An 18,304-nucleotide genomic window follows, 5' to 3' on the forward strand; every position below is an offset into this window, starting at 1 on the left:
CCCTGAGGGTATGTCCAGGGTGTTCTTCAGGCAGAAGCAGGGGACCAGAAGAAATTGTTGACCCCAGAAGTGTGCATGTCACTAGAGTGAGAGTGCCTGGCTCCCCCAGGTCATGCAACAGATATGACTCATTTTTCTGCATATAGGAACCCTGTAAAAATGAGCAACATACACAACATTTATGGTCACTTTGAAATAAATGCTGCAGTCTTAGGATTCTCTTCTTTTGATAAAAGTAAAAGGTGAATTGTTAGAGCATTTGAAAATATCCATGTATATTTTCATGTATCTGGAAAGTACATACATAAAGGACATCTACCTCTAGAGTCTGACTGTAATGCACCTGTGTCAATTTCATTGAAATATTCACAAGATTGAAAATCCATGTTTTACTGGACTAAAACATGTATGAAAAGAAAAAGTTAAAAATTTTCTAGTGAGTCTTCCCCTGGTTTCCTTTCTTCTTGGATGCTTCACCTTTTCCTGCCAGTTGAGGCCCCTGTGACATATTGCCCATTTATCTCAGGCATCTTTATGTCACCTTCATTGCTTTAGTACTGGGGATTGGTTGCAAGCATGCTCCAACACTCAGCTACACCCCAACCCTTCTTGTTTTAGTAATTATTATTTGTTCTTTTGAGAATAGAGTGCATTTTAACATACTATACATATGTGGAGTAGAACTTCTCACTCTTGTGGTTGTACATGATGTAGAATTACATTGGTCATATAATCAGGTATGCAAATAGAACAGCCCTTCTTTTTAAATTTTGACTTAGAATCTCTAAGTTGCAAAAGCTGAACATGAACTTGCAATCCCCCTGTCTCAGCCTCCTGAATCACTGGGTTTAGAGGTATGGCCACCATGTCCAACTTTGGGATCACAGAGATTTCGGTGGCTTCAAATTTCAAAACCAGTTTTCTTTCAGCATATAAAGGTGGCACTATATAGCCTCCTGACCCCAGTCAATTCTATAGGCCATCAGTTTAAGTTTCTTCTTCTTCCTCCTCCTGAATGTCTTTTACTTCTATATAAACAATAATCTGTGAAGGACATGACATAAAGTTTACCATCATAACCACCCACATCTGTTGATCATGCCTGGGACAGTTGGAATGCAGAGGCCTAGGGAGACCTGTGAAGCCTGGGGAGGGACATGTCACTCCTAACCATCAGGATCATGTTGACAGAAGATGGAGCTGGCCTGCACACCTGCCTGTCTTCTTTCTAGCTAGCTGCTGGCTTCTTCTTCACATGAGCTCCTGAATTCTGAGGAACTTCCACAAGGTAGATGTCCCATAGGTGGGCCTGAGCACCATTGGCTCTAGAGACAGCTGTCCCCTTGGTATGTATCTGAGATCTCAAATGCATCAAGACCCCGAGGCCTCTAGAAGCTGAGAGTTGCTGCTGTGAATATTGACTCTCATGCTCCGAAATACAATCCTATAAGGAATCCTAACATAAAGGATGAAAAATCAGACCTGGATCTTCAAACCTCACCCTTGAGTTCCCTAGAACACCAACACAGAACACAATCCCTTGTGAAGCATAAAATGTCATGGACCTTAGCAATAGATACCTAGTGGTACTGCCCAGGAGTGGGCACAGGAGAGGAACCTGACACAGAACTGCCTCTTGGTTCTTCTTTACCACTTGACTAACTTTAAAAAATAATGATTAATCCCTTTTCTAGCCTGAATGCTCTTCCAAAATGGGAATTTTGCTATAGATTTTTCCATTTTACAGAGAGGTATTTTCTGCTCTGAATGCCTCTTGATAGGCTGTAACACATGGTAGAAAATAGATCTGTGGATTGGTTCAGACTTCTCCTCCTCACTTACAGAACACTAGCCCATGAAATGACTCCTGTGAACACTCAGAGGTGTCAGGACTTGCTGGCTCCTCTCTGAAACCACCCAGGCTGCTGTCAACTTCTTCATATTTTCTTTCCCAAGTGTTTCCTCTTGGGCTTGGAATGAGAGCAGGCAGACAGTGTGAGGGTGCAGTAAAGACTGCCCCCACTGAGCAAGCAGGCATGTTGTGGCATAGGGCAACCTGCAGGGGTGCAGGAAGGTCTGACTCACATAGAGCATGCAGGCAGTTTGAGGGGCACAGAGAATCCTGCTGAGGTGCAGGGAAGACTGTCTCACAGTGAGAAGCAGGCAGTGAGCAAGATTGGGCAAGAAAGCTAGGGTGCACAGAAGGACACTGAGCAAGCAGGCAATGTGAGGAATGTTGGGAAAATTGGTGGGAGATAGAGAAGGTGGACACACAGTGAGCAAGCAGGCAGTATAAGAGGCATACAGACACCTGCTGGGATGCAGGGAAGAATGACTCAGCTGAGAAAAGGCACATGGGGTGGTGGGAACTGAGGCAAACCCTGGATGAGTGTACACCTGGGAGATGCACTGGAGTCCAGTTCAGGAGAAATGTCCAGCATTTTTTAAAAAATATTTTTTAGTCACAGATGGACACAGTACCTTTATTTTATTTGTTTATTTTATGTGGTGCTGAGAATCAAACACTCTGCCTCACATGTGCTAGGTGATCACTGTACCACTGAGCCACCACCCCAGCCTACGTCCAGCATGTTTTTAATTATGGGTTTGCAGATGCATCCCTGGTTGAGAGAAAGTCACAGCTGGGAAATGCAGGTCCCAGGTAGACTTCAGAGCTGCCAAGATTCAGTTAGCTTTTTCCAACCCAGCAGTGCATGGGGCTTCCACAACCCCAGCTTCCTTCCTGGGTTCAGCCATGGCCTTCTCTTCTCCTCTTTCAGGAGTGACAATGTCTCTCAAGGCTCTAGGAACTCACTCCTTGTGAAGAGTGACATGACCACCCAGAATGTTGCCCAGGGTGGTGGACCCTGTGTCCCTGGGATCCATGGTCAAGTCCAAGGCCTCTGTATCCCATCCAAGCCACAGTGGCCCAGCCCGAGTTTTGGACATTGCAGCTGCAGCTTCCCACAGCATGTGGCCTCTAAGAACCACACCACAGGAAGCCCCACAGGCAGCAAGGATTCATACATCTTCATGGCACCCATAAAAACACCACTCTCAGCCTTCCAGATACCTACAACATCTTTTAAGGATAAAAGACACAGCACTCTGGCAGTAGCTGCTACAGGGAACAAAGCCATGACTACCCCGTGTTATCCCCACAAGCCAAGCCAGGTAGAAACACCTCAACAGAGTTGCACTTCCCAGGACCCTTTGGTCAGGAAGAAGGAAACATCAGTCTCTTTTGCTGCCACCATGCCCCACCACAGAGACTACCATGCAGTGGACAGCAACCATCATCACCAAGGTGATAATCACTGTAGATAAAGTAGGAAAAACATAGATTTGGGAACATGAAGAACAATGTGAGGCTGTGCCTCAGTTTCCCCATGCAAAGCTGGAGTGCCCATGGATTTCCTCCATGAAAATGCTTTGTGTCTGAACTTGTGTTTTGTTGCTTGTCTGGTCACTGAGTTCTTGCTCCTGTTCCAGCAAAGCCAGCAGTCCTGGATTCATTTGGCCGTGTCCTTGTCCAGTTGTCTTCCCAGTCACCCAGGCCCATGTGAGCATCTGTTTTGAAGGTTGGAGAGAAAGTGAGATGAATGAACTGGTTTTGACCTGAGGGTCAGGAGGGCTGGACATGAACCACTGCTGCTGTTGACTCATAGGTCTCCTGAGGCTGGATACCTTAGTTCATGCAGGGGGACAGTTGTATTCCAGTCAGATCTTGCTTTGGGGATGGTATGAAGCTCAGGCCAGCTGGAGGTCAGAGAATGCACCTGAGATTCCTCCTCATCCTTCCACAGCAGCTACACTGAGGTCTCCAGCTCCTCTCAAGACCTGTGCATCCCCACACAGAGCACCACCAGCCTGCACCTGGGACCCAGCAAGGGAATGCTTGTCCTTGCTGTGAGCTCCCCAGGGTCCTCTACCTGATCCTTGTGACTCTGCTCACTTGCCTTTGCCCAGGCTCCCTAAGGCCCTTGGGGTACAGTCTGGCTGAAAGTCCTTCCTGAGCACAGGGCCCCATCATTAGCTCTGGGGAAGGCATGCTTCCCAGGGAAGTCTCAGACTCCTGACTGTGGTGCAGGTGGAAGAACCACTGCCTTCCCAGGGTGGTGCTGGAAAGCAGGGGGGCACAGGGTGCAGTCCACAGTATGTGGTTAGCACAGGCAGAGCATGGGCGTCCTCCCTGAAATCCTGGCTTACAGGGCACAGCTACCTAGCCTCTGGTCACAGAATACATGCTCCACCTGTGTTATTGCATGGAACTGCAGGAGAATACTAGATATATGTCCAGGGGGCCCTTGGAGGAGTTCAGGTTGCTCCAGTGTGACCACCCAGTCTAGGCCATAGGTGGGAGTGTCCAATGAGTTGATTTAGAACTGCCCCAGAACCCTACTAAGCTCACCCAGAAACAACCTGCTGTCTTCCTGTCTTTAAAATAGCAGGTAAGAAGCAGACCTGGGGCCATGATTGCATAACTGTGTCACCATGGACAGGTCACTGCACCTCTCTGAACCAGACTCTTCATATTCTGACCAATACGAGCAGCATCACGGTCTGCTGAAAAGGCACACTGAGGGACTTGTGGATGGGCAGTGCTGTATCACTGTGTTCACTGACTGCCTTTTCCTTATTGTGATAGCAGAGCCCATGGGCAGCAGCTCCTGCTCCCTGTGGCACCAGCAACCCAGTCCCTGAGAAGAACTCTGTCAGTGTAGATTGTGTGACCCTGGACATCCAGCCAAGTGACCCAAGTGCCAGCCACAAGGAGCCTGGGAGATCAGGGCTTCAGGGAAGTCAGCCTTGGTCTCTCTCCCTGTGCATACTTCCTTACAGACTTCACCCTGCTTTAGCTGGTGTCTCCATCAAGGCACAGGGTCCTTCCAATTGCAATGTCTCTCACATGCATACAGAACCCCAGCTATCTCAGGGTTATTGAGTCAGTGACAGTAGGAACTCAGGGCCCCTGCCTCATTATATGAGTTGTTGTCTGAGGAGTACTCAGTGTGGGGCAGGCTTTGGGGCACAGCACCTAGAGAATAGACCAGACAGTCAGTACAGCAGGATGGAGTTCTCTCTTTCAAATTTGAAGGCTTCCCAGGGAACACACAAATGGCCCACACCTCATGCCTCCTCCCTCAGGATGAGTGCTAGAGGGATGAGATTGGGCTCATTTCCACAGCAGGGAACACAGACAGATCCTGCATCCTGAACCTCATCCAGATGGATGATGGGGATAGAGATGGTGGCATGGGATTATCCAAATCATGGAAAGACCTAGTATCTTCAGGCGGGACCTTAGGCTACTCACAGGACCTGTCACCTTGATGATGGAGACAGTGTGCTTTGAGGTCAGACTGAAGCCCATACTCAGTAGAAGAGGGCTCCTGAGGTAGGCAGGGCAACCTCCTCTCCCCTTCATCTGGGACCACTCCGCTCATCCCATCTCTGCATAACTGGTGACTCAGCCACTCTCTCCTCAGACATCCAGGTCATCTGAGGAAGACAACTACATTGAGATGTACTGAGAGAAGACCCAGGCACTGCAGCACACCATGAAAGAGTGGGAAGTCACAGGACAGTACCCAACCCTGCCAAGGGCAGCAAGCTATGCCTGGTCTTTGCCCTCCACTCACCTCCTGCCCACTCAGCTTCAACTTCAGGGACTCAAGCCCTTGCCTGTCAGTTCAGGACTCACCCAGGAGCTTCCTTGACCACTCAAGATAGCTGTGATTTCTGTGCACAAAGCCAGAACTCTGCCACCGCTCAGTCCACCATCTTCCAGACCTGAATATTGAGAAAGGACAACCCTATCAGTCCTTTCTGTCAAACCAGAGAATCTCCATGTTAACCCCTCACTTCCTGATATCCTTTTCCTACAATGGTTCTAGGGGTTCAAAGGTGGGACTCAAACCCTTGGCTGCATCTAGAGTAAGAGAAAAATGACAGAAATAAGGATTTATTTGCAGTTCGGTCTAAACTGGGAGACAGCTTCTGCATTCCTGGAACCCACAGAGGCCCAAGGATTAACCTGGGAAGAACACAGCAGAGCCCATAAATTTTGTTTGGGGCCCTCTGGCATTCTCCTATGCCAGGGCTTTGGCAGGCAGTGCCCACTCAGCTCTGTTCTGGGCACAGGATGCTGGTAAGGGGCTGAGATGGAGGACAGCATGAAGAACACATTGGCATCATGCTGCATCGGTCTAGACGTCCCACTTAAAACAGGGCTGCTAGGCAGAGGAGATGGGTCACATTGCAGGCAAGCAGGAGTATGCTCTCCTGGGTGGCACCCTCACTCTGGGCTGCATAAGCTCTTCTCATGCTTGATGTTCCCACCTGACTTTTATGCTGCCCTCTCCCCACCTCTCAACATGCATCCTGCTGGAAGGAACCCAGCAGATGAGGCACAGACCCGCAAGACTGGTGGTTACAATGGGCTTGGACTTGGCCCTGAGCTTTGTTGGTGGTCGTCAACAGAGCTTCCTGTGGATCAGTCTGCCAGCTTGCAGTGCATGTCACAATGTGTGCTTCTCAAGGAAAGTTGTGCAAACTGGAGTTACTCCTGACAGCCGTAACCTATGTGGACTCTGTATGTTCATAGCTGGGTTTCAAACTTTGTTAAGCCAACCATAACTGACCCTGGGAAATGTGCTCAATCTCTCAAACTTCTAGTTCTCTGTGTGAAATGAAGGCAATAAAGATGATATTACAGGTATAATGAGAGGTTTAAATTAAATTATGTGTGTAAAGCACCCAGAATATTATAGGCATCAAATAATTGTTAGTTATACTATTTAATTCCTCTTTTCAAATCAAATGAAATCCCAAAATTATTATAGAAATTAACTTGTGACCTTGTGCAGAAATAATTCCTGCAGCTCCATAGGCTGCATCTGTAGGGAAGTTCAAATTCACCCTCTGAAGATTCAATAATTGAATCTGCTCAGAAAGAATACAATAGAGGGATTCACAGGACAAAAGGCACACAAGTTCATTAGCATGTATATGTGCACAGGAGTCACACAAATATGAAATTCAAAGGGAGGAGCAGAGAACTGAAGGTGTTATGCCCCATGGAAAGGAAAGGAGCAAGTCTTCCAGCAGGGGTGTCCACAAGCCACCAGGGTGTGGGAGAAAAACCCTGAGAACTGAAGCTGTGGCCCTACTTCACAGATCAGGTTCTGGGGCAGCATCTCTTGGAGGTCTTCAGAAGCAGGGAGACCTTGCACCTTCCCTATTCTTGACTCTGTTTCAGGAAGTAACTTAAGGAGGAGTCAGGTCTTAGCAGCTGAGAAGGAATGTGAAGAGAAAGTGTCAGCATGCACCCTCAGCGGAACATGGGCAGACCCTAGAGCCGGGGGCCACTAGGGTTTGCGGTGCAGCTTTCATTAGGGCATGGAATCCAGTGGGTGTGTGTGATCCACAGGGCTGGGCTCCTCTCCTGGCTGGGAAGTGCTGAGCATGGGTGGGTCCCCAGGAGGGGTCTGTTTGTTATGTAGGCTCCACTCTCATCCATTCCTCTGGCAGTTGGGTTTGATGGTGGGACCTGATGGGGTAGAGGGTCCTGGTGGTCAGGGTCCAGTCAGCAGTTAACCCAACCTCACATGGGTAGGGTCTCTCTCTATTGAGGTCTTCTCCTGTCTTGTCTACTCCCAGGAAACATAGGGAACTAGAAAGTGACCGAGTAATTCATGGGCCATTTAGAGCATTCTTCAGTTCTGGTCCCTTCCTGACCCTTATTTGCCCTCACTAACTCACATATTGTTATAGACCTTATGCACTGTTTGTTCTATGGTTTAACAGGGTTTTTTTTTTTTCCTTTAGGGACCCTGTATCTTCTCTGTGTCCCTAAATTTCTCTCTGTGGCAATGGGGTTGATGTAGTCTTTCCTACACCAGAGAGGCAGACAAGGGTCCTCACCAGGTCCCATGGTTGGCCTCACCAGGGTGCATTTCCTCTGCAGGGTCCATTTCCATTAGAAGTGGACACTTCGAGGCTGTTGCTATGTCTGCAGCCCTCTGAACCCAAACATTGCAGACCAGCATGTTTGTGGCACAGAATAGTTTACTTTTCCACACATACCAAGAAAATGGTTGCTGTTCAGAAAGTGGTGTTAAGTCTTAATATTTAAGGATTTTCCCCCTGTGGGAAATTTTAAGCACTTTAAATTGATTTAATTATGTTATTACTGAGAGAAAGTCACTTAGTTGTTCATGACCATCTGGAGGAATGTTTTTCTGTCGACTTCTACTGATATTTAACCGTGTGCATGTGGTCGGGTAGACTACAGACAGGTAGAAAGATGCAGAAGAGAAAATGAAAGAGAACATCTGCTTTTATTTCCATAACAGCCTGCTCTAATCCCACTGGTTTCTGACCTTCTGAGTTACAGGCCTAAAATTTCAACAAATGAAATTTACAGTTCACTATGAGTAAAACATATTCTGAATATGTGTCCCTTTATTTTCTGCACAGTAATTAGTGGGGCATAATCGACAAATGAAAGTTGACTGTATTCAAAGTTGCCACGTGTGTATATTGTGTAGCAGTCACCACGACCATGCCAGTTGGGGTGTCCTCTGCCTCGAGGGGACTGAGTGTGAACATTGTATGCTTGTGTTCTGAGCACATGGGAGCCGCCCTCTCGAGCGCCCAGCATGCCATCACCGTGTCATCGTCAGCAGTGGTCCCCATTCTGCACCTCAGACCCCAGGACGGATTCATCCTTTCTCATGCACCACACACCCTAGAACCAGTATGTTTCATGCCCATCACCCTAGCCACGGCCATCCTCCTGCCTGCTCCTGTGAACTGGCTTTGCTAGAGTCTACATACAAGTAGGATTATGTGGTTTGCCTGTTGCCATTTAACAGAATGTGCTCCATGCTTATCATAGGGTCACAATGACAGGAGTTTCTTCTTTTTAATGCTAAATAACATTCCATTGGACCTATATACCCTGGCTCCGTAATCTGCTAATGGGAGGGTGGATGCCTAGGCTTTTCCACCCATAGGCTGCTTGGTGGATGCAACCTTGAATATGGCACTGCAGGCATCTCTTCAACACACTGACTTGGATTCCTCTGGTTCTGTACCCTGAAGCAGGATTACTGGACCCTACAGTGGTTCCATTTTGAAGTTTTTGAAGAACTTCCATGCTGTTTTCCATAATGGCTATACCAATCCACATTCCCAACAACAGCAGCCAAAGTGAACTTTTCTCCACATCCTTCATAATAGCGATATCTTTGACCTTTGTGGCAACAGTTTTTGAACCAGGTGTGAGGTGATATCTTCTCGTATTGTGAATTTGCATTTCCATAATGACTAACAGAATGCTGCATTTTCCCCAGAACAGCTGACTGTTTGTACGCCTTGTTTTGAGGAATGTCTGCTCGGGTCATTCACCCATTTTCCAATCAGGTCACTTGTTTTTATGATGATGCGATGTTTCCATTCCTTTGTGTTTTGACGATTAACCCCTGTAGATGGTGGGTTATAACTGTGTCTACAGGGCTCACTCATCTTACAGGTGGTTTCTTCACTGTGTTACTTCCTGGGTCATATGCAAGTATTTTAGGTGGATACCATTTTTGCTTTTGTTGCCTGAACTTCTAGGAAAATACCAAAACACATCTTCACTCAGACCAATGTTGAGAATCCTTTCTCCTCTATGTTTTTGTAGTATTTTCACACTTTCAGGTTTTGATTTTGTACTATTAACCTATCTTAAGTTGAGATTTTTGCATCATGTGTATTAAGGGACCGATCTCTGCACATGGATATCCAGTTTTCCAATACCATTTATTAAGGAAAGTTCTTTTTCTGATGTGTGTATTTGGCATGTGTTTATCAAAATTAATGGACTCTAAGTGTGTGGATCCATTTCTGGGCTTCCTGTGGATTTCTGTTCTTTCCATTGATCTACCTGTCTGCTCTTATGCTACCACCAGGTTAGTTTGCTTTTGATAGCTTTGTAATATAATATGAAATCTGCAGGTGTGATGCCTCCAGATTTGCACTTTCCACTCAAGATGTCTTTGCTATTAGGCATCTTCTGTGGTTCCATGTGAGTTTTAGGATTATTTTTTTCCATTTCTATGAAAATTGTCAGTGGAATTTTGATGGTAATTGCATTGAAACTGTAGATGTTGTGGATAGTGTGCACATTTTTAAAATATTAACTCTCCTAATCCATGAACTAAGCTAAATTTAATTTTAAGTACTCTGATGCTATTATAAGTGAGATTTAAAAAAATATTTTCTAATGCTTCATTGTGTATAGAAACTCTATTGATTTGTGTATGTTGATTTTGGACCTTGAAAATTTGTTTAATTAATTTTGAAAATTTTTGGTGGAAGCTGGGCATGGTGGTGCATGTCTATAATCCCAGTGGCTTGGGAGGCTGAGGCAGGAGGATCTTGAATTCAAAGCCAGCCTCAGCAAAAGTGAGGCACTAAGTAGCTCAGTGAGACCCTGTATCTAAATAAAATACAAAATAGGGCTGGGGATGTGGCTCAGTGGTCGAGTGCCCCTGAGTTCAATCCTCAGTACCCCCCAAAGTTTTTTTTGGTGGAGTTTTATGGGTTTTTGATATATGGGATCATGTCATTTTCAAAGACAATTTTATTTCTTCTTTTCCAATTTTGATGACATATATTATTTTTTTCTTGCCTAAAATTGTAAGAGATGTCATACTCACATTATACCTGATTTTAGGGGAAATGTATGGTATTAGCTTTGGGCTTGTCATATGTCTTTACTATGTTAAGGTACTTCCTTCTGTGTTAGTCAGCCTTCCATTATTACAATGAAAAACCTGAGGCTCACTAACTTATAAAGAAAAGAGGTTTATTTAGCTCAGCTTTGGAGGCAGAAAATTCAAACAGCATAACTTGGGACCCCCTGCGTGCATTACTTTATGGCAGATGGCATCAAAATGTCAGGATTGCACGTGAGAGGAGGAGATCCCGTAACAAAACAGGGAACCAAGCTGAGTGGGGGCAGCCTGGGACCTCTCACTAGCCTGGCCTTTTAAACCCCCCACCAACTCAGTCCTGCACTCTGGACACCAGCCTTCCAACATGTGAACTTCAGGAAACACACTCAAGTTGTACCACCTTCTGTGCCACCTTGGTGGGAACTTGATGGTTATGATGAAGGAAGCTGATTTTGCAGGTGCTCTTTCTCCATCGTTTCAGGTGATCCCATGTCCATCGTTTTCACTCCATGTGTGCTGTATCACACATGTTGATGCTAGGTGTTAGACCAGCCTCATGTCCCAGGGACAGTCACACTTGTTCATGTTCTGTGAGCCTTGGGTCTGCTGTGTTCAGATTGCACTGGAGTTTGAATCTGGAATGTTTCTGGAAGGCCCTGTGTGGAGGCTTGCTCTACAGCTGGGAGATGGGGAGAAACTGTAAGAAGAGGGCCCAGGGGGAGACCTTCAGGCCATGGGACATGCCCATGAGTGTGCCAACCTGAGGGGCCCTCCTCTTCATCTCTCAGCTTCCTGGCCAACAGGTGCCTGGTTCTCTCCACTGCACATGCTGCTGTGACCTGCTGCGTCACCACAGGCCCACTGTGTAGGCAGGAGCCTCTGAGCATGTGAGCCAGGACAACCTTCTCTTGTTGTAAGCTGGTTATCTCAGGTATATTTTATAGGGATGGAAAGCTGACTATGACAGTTTGCTACTATTTTGTTGAGGAGTTTTGCAGCTATGTTCATCAGAGATATTAATTTATAATTTTCTTTTCTTACAGTGACAAGTCTGACTTTGGTATCAGGGTAACATGTGCCTCATAATGAAGTTCTCCCTGCTCTTCAAGTTTTAGGAAGAATTTTAGAAGGGTTGATTTCAATTCTTTAAAAATTTGAAAAAAATTTATCAGTGAAGTCAACAGATCCTCAGATTTTCTTTTTAGGAATATTTTTGGTTATATATTCAATCTACTTACTCATAATTATCTGCTTAGATTTTCTATTTATTCATGATTTAATATTGATATCTATATTTCTAGGAATTTACCCATTGGTTATAGATTATTCATTTTGGGAGGCTTATAGTCGTTCACAGAAGTCTTTTATGTCCTTTGTATTTTTGTGGCATCCATTGTAATGTCTCCTTTTTCACTTATGGTTTTATTTATTTGAGTTTTATGTTTTCTTATTCTAGTTGAGTTTTGTCAATTTTTCAGAAAATTGACTCTTAGTTTTATTGATCTTTTGTATTACTTTTCTCTTTTTATTTCAGTTATCTCTTCTCTGGTTTTTGTTAATACCTGATTCTGCTACCTTTGGCAGCAGTTTGTTCTTTTCTAATTTTTTGAGATGCAAAGTGAGACTGTTCAATTGAGATCTTCCTTTTTTCTTAAGGTTGGCATTTTTTACTATGCACTTCCCTTCTAGAATGGCTTTGACCACATTCCAGAGATTTTAATATGTGTTTCTATGTCAATTTGTTACTCAGTATTTTACTTCACTTTTGATTTCTTCTTGAACTCATGGACTGTTCAGAAGTGCATTATTTAATTTTCACATGTTGGTAAATTTTTCAATTTTTTCTCCTGTTATTTGTTTCCAATTTAATAGCGATGTGGTCAGAAAAGATACTGATATTTTGCTTTGTTTTTTTAAAATTTGTTAAGACTTGTTTTGTGACCTAACATACAATTTATTTTGGAGAATATCTGTTTATGCTTGAAAAATTAAGTGCATGCTTCTGCTATTTGAGCAATGCTCTGCATAGGTCTGCTAGGTTCGTGTGGTTTACAGTTTTCCAGTTTGCTGTTTCCTTGATGATTTTCTGTCTAGATGAGCCATCCATTATTAAAAATGGAGTCTTGAGGTCCCCTGCTCTCATCGTATCACCATCTACTTTCCCTTTTGGTTTTGTTGATATTTGATTTACTTTACATACTTAGGTGCTTTGGTAATGCTACACATACATTTACAAAAGCTATGTCACCTTGAAGAAATTGCTACTTTATCATTACATAATGGCCTTCTTTGTCTCTTGTGACAGTTTTTGACTTAAACTTAACTTTATGTGATATAAGTATAGCCAACTCTTCTTTTGATTGCCATTCCTGTGAAATAGCTTTTCCTTTCCTTTGCCTTTAGTGTGTCTCTCAATCCAAAACAGTTGCCACACACACAGAATATAAGTGGATCTTGCTTTCCTCTCTCCCAAATCCATTCAGCTACTCTGTGTATTTTGTTTGTATGTTTAAATTGATTTATATTGGATTGAAGTAATTATCAATAGGTAAAAACTTAACTATTACCATTTAAACTTATTCTGACAGTTCTGTATTTCTGCTAATTTTTTCTTCTTCTCTTTATGTCGTCTTTTGTTATGACCTTTTTTTGTACAGGTTTTCTTTGATTCCTTTCTTTTTGTTTCTGGTGTTTTTCTACTATATATATTTTTTCCCTTTTTAGGATCACCACGAGTTTTATACAAAACATGTTGTAATGGTCTGCTTTAAGCTAACAACTTTGCATATAAAACTTCTATATTAAATTCTATATTTAAACTCCCCCTTCCCGCATTTTATGCATTAACATCACAATTTTCATCTTTTATAGGGTATTCATTAACAAATGATTTTAACTACCTATTTTTAGTATATTGGCATCTTTAGTTAAAAGTGATTTCTACAACAACCTTTGCAATATGAGAGTATTCTGAATTTGACTCTATTTTTACCTTTAAAATGATTTTAATGCTTTTGCATTTTTTTTGTTACTACTTACAGATTTTTTTTCATTTCAGCTTGAATAACTTCATTTTTTTCTTTTTTTCTTTTTCTTTTTCTTTTTTGGCAAGGCAAGTCTAGCAGTGAACACTCGCTGTTTATGCCTCCTTGGGAAGTCTTTGTCTCTTCTTGCTTTCTGAAGTACAGACTTGCTGGATATTGGCCATGCTGCCCCCTTTCTCTGGTCATACAGGGTTGTGAAGGTTATCTGAGGTTCCCTTGTATGTGATGAGTTCTTTTCTTTTGCCCTTTTTATAATTCTGTTTTTGTCTTTGACTTTTGAGAAAGTATAATGTGTTGCAGTGAACGTTTCTTTATATTCATTCTATTAGGTGTTTAGAATTCACAAACCTGGATGTTCACTTTCTTTCCAGATTTGGGGAGTTTATAACATTATCTATATGAACTTTTCTCCCTTTCTCTTTCTCTCTTTCTCTGCTCCTTGTAGACTTCTGGAATGCATCTCTTGGCTTGTTTGGAAGTGTCCTATAAGTCCTGTAATCTTCTCCACTCTTTTTATTCTTTCTTCTTTTGTTTCTCTGGTAATTTCAAATTACCTATCTTAGGGCTCACTGACTCTCCTGCTTTATCTAATCTGCTGTTGATGCTCTCTACTGAATTTCTCAGTCCAGCCATTGTGCATCTTAGCTCCAGAGTCTCTGTTTGGTTCTTCTTCATTGTTTTTATCTCTTCTTGAACTTCTTTTTCTCATATATTTATCTCTCACTTCCTTTAATTATCTATCTGGGTTTTCTCACTGAGGTTCTTTAAGGTGGTTATTTTGACATTGTCCGACAGAGATCTCTTTAGGATAAGTTCCTAAACACTATTTCGTACCTTTGATGGTGTCATGTTTCCCTGATTATTCATGGTCCACGTGACCTTGCATCAGTGTACAGCATTTGGAAAGTAGGCACCTCTTTAGTCTTGAAGCACTGGCATTAGCAGGGAAAGCCCTATATCATTTGGCTGCTCCAGAGATTCTATGCAGGTAGTCTGGCAGTCGGTGGGCAGCAGGTGGAATGGTCTGCTGCCCAAGTATGAGTGGGTGGACCTGGATCTTGGGCCCACAGGAATGGTCCTGGATCCCAGGTCCATAAGTATCATGCTGACTCTAGAGAGGTCCTTGCACTTAGAATATAGGTATTGACCGTAACCTGAGTCTTCAGGGAGGTGGGGGCTGATGTCAGTTCATGGATGGACTTGCCTATGAGTCCAGAGGCATGTGTCTGGGATCTAGGTCTTTGGGGGACAGTCTGGAACCTGGGTCCAAAGAGTATGGTTTATCACTGCTATGTACTGGTTGGGGCTGGCTTAGTGCCTTTGTTGTGGATCTGTCCTGAAGCCTGAGCCTGTGAGTTCTGATCTGGGACTTGGGTCTATGGGTTCTGACCAGGAGGTTGAGACTGTGGGCTCTGGCCTGGAGCCTGGGGCAGTATGTGCCATTTGGCACTGGGCGGGTCTAGAGCCTGGGCCCTTGAGGGCTGTTCCAGCATTACAGCACAGTTGGTGGGCCTGTGCTAGGGTTCACTGTATAGTTGGATTCCAGTTCCACCTTCCCTGTCTGTGTAGAGGGAATTACTGTGCTGCCCAAGTGAGGGGGAAGGGACTTGGGACTGTGGGGCAGTCCCACCATCTGCACAGTGCAATCCTACCATCTGCACTGTGTCTGCTCTTGGCTCTGGGCTTTACTTTGGTGTTGACATCTCCCATCTGGATTCCTTGGCTTGTGAAGGTATTTTCTTGCATAAGTAGTTTTTCTAATCAGTGCTTCTGTGAGGGTTGAGCACAGAAGAGTTCTTCTGTTCAACCTCACTGATGTCACTCTCGAAGCATTCAGTCTTAATTTCCTTATGTCTCATGTTGTGCCAAAGTGAGATTTAACATGGTTATAGACATAAAATTGTATAAGAAGACAAGGTGGGAGGAAATGGGATCTGGGCCAAGAGGAAGAGGAAAGCATGGCTGAATCATGCTCCTAGCACTTGCTGAGTGACTGAGGAGGGCAGCCACATGCAGTTCTCTTATCTTTTTGTTTTGGTTGGTGTTATCTTGTGAATCAGTGCAAGCTATATATCATCCATGAATTATAAAATAATAGTAATAATGATTAATATTGTCCAAGAAAAGGACAGTTCTTTGAGGACAGAGACCTATAAACTAATTCCCTAATAGATCAAAAAGATATCTTTGTAGTGCTCCAACTGGCAAAATAATTTGTAAGTTAAACTTTTATCCCTATCTTCTGGGTGATTCACATCATCTTATGGAATTTTAGTTTCAAGGAAATATGCTGTTTCACTTGGATCACAGTTCACTGAGTCCCATCAGGTGCTTTATTCTAATAAGCCTGGTTCTTCACCATGGTAGAATCCCAGTGCACATACACATGGCTTTTCCCACGGATGGTCCCTGTGCTGTGGGATGTTCCATCAAGAAGCAGCAGTCCTCTGAAGTTTGTGATATTAAGACCACAACATCCCCGGAAGGTGATTTCTGTTTGGTGTTTGTGTGAATGTGAGTGTTTTCCTGTTTCCTTGTGTGCCTAAGGTAATATGAATTTAGTCAGTGTTTCAAAGCTTCAGGGAAGGAAAGTGTGTGGGACCATCCTGGGCAACCGCCCTGTCTGGATCTTAAAGCATACATGCAAATAGTGCAGTAGCATGTCACCAAGAGCTGGAGGCCGGGAGATCTCCCACTGTCCGGGGGCTCGACCTCCTCTGTGCCTGCATAAACAGCAGTGCTTCCTTGAGTGACACTTCCTATTACATATTTGTCTGCAGAAACTCGGTAGTGAATCTGCTCAGAGGTTTCTCTGAAATACCAAAGGCAGCAAACAAGGTGTGAATCTGGCTGAGGTACGAGTGGAGCCAAGCAATCTGGATATTGTACACTCCAGTGCTACTTTAAAGATTCCTTCCATTTGAAAGATGGTGCTGTCTAGGAGAGCAGTGTGCTCTGAACAGGTCTTGAGATGTCAGACAGAGCTGACTTCTTTCCTGCATTAGCAGCACCACTTTTTAGGAGCAGAATAACTACAATTCCCAAAGCACAGAAGGACTGAGGAGTAAATATGAGTCATTTCAAAATGAATTACATCATAGGTCATGTTGTTGTTTGAGGACTTGGAGAAAGCAATTTAGAAAACAACTAATGTTCCCTTGGTTTGCTCCTTTCAGTAACTAGATTCAGAAGATGTGTGCATCACCTTATTTAAGAATACATCATTAAACTAATCAAATACTTAAGGGTGGGAAGCAGATGCTATAAGACAACAAACCTCAAGATTTTATGATAAAAGTGGATGCCCACTAAAACCATATTTCAGCAAAACAGCTGGGAACAATGAATGAAAAGATTAGGCAGGAAGAAATCCTAAAACAGTGTCCATGGTTCTCTCTGCACTTGGGTTGTTTTAGCCAGAACCTGGCTCTGAGTTCAGACAGTCTGGATGGAGTCAATTTCTACTCTGAGAATTGGGCAGCTTCTGGCCTCAGGCCTCCATTTTCCTCTCTCTAAAATGGAAATGAGAATAGTGTTTGTTAAGCTCTTAATATTAAGCGAATTGGTACATATAAACAATTCAACTAAACAATGTCGGGCACAGTTAACGCTCAACCTGTCAGTTACTGCTCTTGCTCTAAGATAACAATCATTGATGCATGATGATGTGAAGAAGCCAGCCTAAATCCCAGCAGCTCAGGAGCTGAAGCAGGAGGAGCACAGGTTCAAAGCCAGCCTCAGCAGCTTAGTGAGGCCCTAAGCAAATTAGTGAGACCCTGACTCAAAATAAAATATATATAAAAAGAACTGGGGCTGTGGTTCAGTGGTTAAGTGCCCCTGGGTTTAATCCCTGGTACCAAACAAACAAACAAACAAACAAAAAAACAAACAAAATCAGCCTTATCAAACAAACATGTAGGAGTCAAGAAGAAATCAGACCACATAGGGAATTCCAAGATACAGACCCATGCAGTATGAGCTAAAAGGCAACTGAGTCACCCATCTGACCTCCTGTGTTATAGACAAAGGAATAAATGCTCATGAAGGAGGGGGAGGGGGAAGGAAGGAGGAGGAGGGACAACTCATCCAGCATTGTACCGGACCTTGAAATACCTGAAGCCAAATTAACATTGAGACATTTTATTATTTTAAAAAGATGCTCTTATTAGTGCATTATGGGTGTGTACAATAGTGGGGTCTATTTTGACACATTCAAAAATGTGCATAACATGTTTTGCTCCCTTCCAATCCCTAGTACTCCCCCTCCTCCTCCTCCTCTGCTGACCCCCTTTCTGGGATCCATTGGCCTCCATCCTATTTATTTATTGTTTTTATTGGCATATGAGTTATAGGTAAAAGCAACATTTCTCATGACATATTCATGCACACACATAGCATAGCTTGCTCAGCTTCATTCTGCAGTTCCTCCCTTTTCCACCCCTTCTTCATTCCCTGACCCCTTCCTCTGCTCCACATTTCTTCCTTCTATTTTTCTCCTTATTTTTCTCTAGCTTCTACAGATAAGAGAAACAC

The sequence above is a fragment of the Sciurus carolinensis genome (assembly GCF_902686445.1).
Source record: "Sciurus carolinensis chromosome 14 unlocalized genomic scaffold, mSciCar1.2 SUPER_4_x, whole genome shotgun sequence".
NCBI classification, from domain to species: Eukaryota; Metazoa; Chordata; class Mammalia; order Rodentia; family Sciuridae; genus Sciurus; species Sciurus carolinensis.